At 33.7% G+C, this 4447-nt stretch overlaps 1 protein-coding gene across 2 annotated transcripts in view; it reads left to right on the forward strand.

Annotated features, from left to right (window-relative positions):
* The first annotated feature begins 946 nt into the window (after nucleotides 1–946).
* LOC137630429 (uncharacterized) overlaps nucleotides 947–4447 on the forward strand; it is a 106959-nt gene continuing 103458 nt past the window's right edge. The window contains exons 1-2 of one of the 2 annotated variants that reach the window (XM_068361899.1): nucleotides 947–979; nucleotides 1322–1352. The gene's annotated coding sequence lies outside the window, so the exon portion shown is untranslated. Of the gene's footprint in view, nucleotides 980–1056; nucleotides 1353–4447 lie in introns of those variants that run through there. The other variant, XM_068361898.1, reaches the window with a different exon arrangement.

A 4447-nucleotide genomic window follows, 5' to 3' on the forward strand; every position in this document is an offset into this window, starting at 1 on the left:
GCTGCTAGATAATGGATATTATCCCGCATACTTATGTCCTATATCTCTTTAAAAAACGGCTAAGTGTTATAATCCTCCTGTAATCTAGTTTAAACAGAACAATATGTGAGACACTTTGAAACATTGCATTCTAGATAATTTCTTAAAGTTTCACATTTCTTTATCATTGATCTCGCCGGTACTGAATGATGCTTCAGGCATTTCCTCTGTATTAATCTTGAATTTCATCGTGTTTTGGCTATGACTCCCACGACTTTCTTGTTCTTTGTCCTAACAAACTACTCTGAAATGAAAATAATAAATTTCTTTCATTTATATTGTTTATATTTCCTGGAATTCAAGACTCATATAATTGAGACCAATAATGGATGAACGCAATAAAAATTCTGTCCTCCTGTATACACTACTGAACATTTATAAGGGGGAATATTGAATAAAACCCAGAAACGTATTCAAACGGCTTACGTTTCATGGATGAAGATTTAAAGAACAATTTCCCTTCCAAAGGAGAGATTTCCATTTTTGAAAAGCGTGGATTGTCGTCCCGCCGCGAGAGTGGGGGCCCGGGGAAGGATGATATGGTGATGGGGATAGTCTCGGGAGCGGGTGATGTTCATTGGTTAGGCAATGTCACGTGACCACCACACCCAACGTTGCCAACAGACGCTTTGCAACCGTTAAAGATCACTTTTTTATGACCGGCGATTGAAACCAGAAGAGAGAATTGTCTATTTCCCTTGAATTTATAAAGATCAGAAAACCAAATTTATTACTTTTTACTTCCCCTAACGTATAGCATTCTGTTTTAATTCCCCCGCTTCTCCTCCCCCGTTAAAAACTACAAGCACCCCCCTCCCCCCTCAATAGTCCCCGGCCGCCCGCCGGGCGGGGAGAACGTTATCATGCATTTCTCGGTCTGTGTCGGCTCACACGCTCTTGGGACAGTGAAGGGATCGCTCCTAACGCTTCTGATCTCAGGGTACGTGTTCGTCAACGGTAAAGAAAAAAAAAAAAAAAAAAACTCCTCTTTAAAACCTCAGTTTAGAACCCTAGCTTTTGTGCCTTTAGTGAGAGATCCGGTACCTAAGGTGCAGTTTAAACCCTTTAAAATTTATCATGTGTCTTAGCATATAAAAGTGTATTTCTCTTAATGCTCTCTACCTGTGAATTGTCCTAAAATCAAATTAAACCATCTGTAGTCATCATTGTGTGTTGAAAATGAGATAAACCAGATTCATATAAATCTTAGCTTTAATGCGTTTAGCTTCGTTCAACTAATATCGAATTCATTTAATGACTCAGTGTTGTGTGTGGCTTACAGATTTATAAACTGGAAATGTGGACATAGAAAGGTGAGTTTTAAATTATTTTCTTATACGTATAATGACATATCAAGTTGTAAAAAACATCTCAAAATATTATAAACTAACTTGAGCGAATCAGTGACGTAATGTTGATAATATATGTGACTATAACTTTGTGTTGTAGCTTAGCAACTAAGTGTGTGTGCTTAATTCAGCGCTTATTGTAAATCCGCTTGGTTTTAATGTGTCTGTTTGGGGTGGACATTTTTGGCTTTCGTTTTGTGACATTCTGAAATCTGTGTTTCGCCCGTGTAGCCATGTATTATACGCTTTGTGGTGTAAAATTAATGCTCTAGGTAACTGTATACATAATATTGCGATAATTAAGCAAAGTTTCTTCGTGTGTACTTTTGGTGAGTTTTATGACTTGGTGATTATAATATATATATATATATATATATATATATATATATATATATATATATATATATATATATATTATTGTGTGTATATATACATATATATATATATATATATATATATATATATATATATATATATATATATATATTATTGTGTGTATATATACATATATTATATATATACTTTATACTTATATATACACATATATTCATGCATATATATATATATATATATATATATATATATATATATATATATATATATTCAGATATATTTTACACTAATTTAATGGTATCCCTCTTATTATTGTTCCACAGAAAACTTTTGACTTCAAAAGGCATGTTCTGTACTTTACAGTAACATAACTTCAAAAGGAATATTTTCAAACCTTTTAATTGAACCGGAATATAAGTCGCTTCTACCAAGATTTGAATTTGCAATCGCCCCCGTTGCGATATAGATGCATTTAATCCACGAAATAAATCGCAAACAGTCATTTCCGCTTTGAGGACCCAGACGTGAATTAGGGCGCTTATCCCTTGCTGTTACTTGAACGGTAAAAGAAACGACGTTGTCTGTTACGTGTAGGAGCCCTGTTTCAACCTGGCTGGTGGCGGTCACTGAGCCGACAGGCATCGGAAGGGTTGACTCATGCTAGTTCATTTTTTGTGCGCGCCTCTTTTATCCCTCCTGGAAATTTGAATTCATCGGAAAATTCTTATTCAGATATTATAATTATCATCATTGGCATTCCAGTGATGCGTATATCTTAGCATAGTTAGTTTTCCTCTTAAATATACAGCTTATTTATTCTTATTATAATTATCATCATTAATATCGAGGAATTCTTATTTAGCTCTTGTAATTATCTTCATTGGCATTCCAGTGATGCGCATATCTTAGCATATTTAGCTTCCCTCTTGAATATATAGCTTATTTATTCTTATTGTAATTATCATTATTATTATTGTTTTTTTATGCCTGTCTTCGGTACTCGATTCGTAGGTTTAGTTTTGCGTCATAGTTCAATATTATTTTTCATCATTTGTCATTCTAGTATTTGAAAATCCTGTCCAGTCGTATGATTTTTAATATTTTTTTTTTTTTAAATGACATTGCCATTATCATAAAATATGTAACTTTTTAAACCTTTATGCCATACGGGTTTTATTTTTGCAATTAATTTTATTGGTTTATGCAATAAAATTAATTGCAAAAATAAAGCCCCTATGGCATAAATGTTTAAAAAGCTACATATTTTATGATAATTGATTAAGTATTAGAAAACTAGCTGTTGAATGACGTCACAGTTTCTTCAAACCAAAACATTTTTATTTCTACTTGTTATTTTTATAACCTTTGATTTGCTTATTCCCTAAAATATTTAGAAACGTTTAAACAGTTAATTAAAACGATATAATGTCTGCTATGGCTATGGGTTGGAATTTTTTTTTTTTCTTTTTGTATGGTTACTCTGATACCTATGGATGGAATTCCAGGAATTCTTCTTTGGAAAGGTCGGTAGTGGGCCAAAAGGTAATTCCCTCGAGTTATGATGGTAATCTGGGTCCATATCCGCATCAGGGGCACTTAAACCACATGGAGGTATTCAGTCGACGTATCCTAAAGATAATTAGGGATTATTTAAATTCCCTAACTACTTTTTCTTTCGCCTGTTTCTAAGTATCAAGGTACATTATGACCAGCGGGTGGACTGTAGGTCTACAGTATTTATTGGTCAGTTATAGTTTTGTATCAAGATACATTATGACCATTATATGACCAGCGGATGGACCGTAGGACTACAGTATTTATTGGTCAGTTATAGTTTTATATCAAGATACATTATGACCATTATATGACCAGCGGGTGGACTGTAGGACTACAGTATTTATTGGTCAGTTATAGTTTTATAAGTATCAAGATACATTATGACCATTATATGACCAGCGGGTGGACTGTAGGACTACAGTATTTATTGGTCAGTTATAGTTTTATAAGTATCAAGATACATTATGACCATTATATGACCAGCGGGTGGACTGTAGGACTACAGTATTTATTGGTCTGTTATAGTTTTCTTCAAATTGGTTTCGAAGTACATTTGTATCCAGTTAATTTCGGATGGCATTGTTTTTTTTTTTATATCTTGGGGTAACTTCAAAAATCTGATTTCTTACACTCAGAGGTCCAGGTTACAATAACAAATTATGCATTCTACGCGTTATTAAGCTTCCGATGGTATGTAAACAAACCGAGGAGATGCTACCTGGACAGAATGTCCATAAGAGCTTTATTATCTTCGCCGTCAAATTGGTCATCGCTTCTAATGCCATCTCAGCTGGATGGTCGGGAAATTCCTCTCAGGGGCGGTAATATTGTCTTGGTCGTCTGACGACAAACTTGGTGATTTGTGGAATGATATAGAGAATACTAAGTAGGATAGCCTCTCTCTCTCTCTCTCTCTCTCTCTCTCTCTCTCTCTCTCTCTCTCTCTCTCTCTCTCTCTCTCTCTCTCTCTCTCAAGGAAAGTGATGAGCAGGGTGGAAGGAATTTGTATTTTAATGTCGTGTCTAAGGTTGAGACGTTCTTCGAAATTGAAAGAAATATACAAATTATATGTATGTATATATATATATATATATATATATATATATATATATATATATATATATATATATATATATATATATATATATATATATATCCAGGAATTAATA

Source organism: Palaemon carinicauda, chromosome 38, assembly GCF_036898095.1.
Source record: "Palaemon carinicauda isolate YSFRI2023 chromosome 38, ASM3689809v2, whole genome shotgun sequence".
Lineage (NCBI taxonomy): Eukaryota > Metazoa > Arthropoda > Malacostraca > Decapoda > Palaemonidae > Palaemon > Palaemon carinicauda.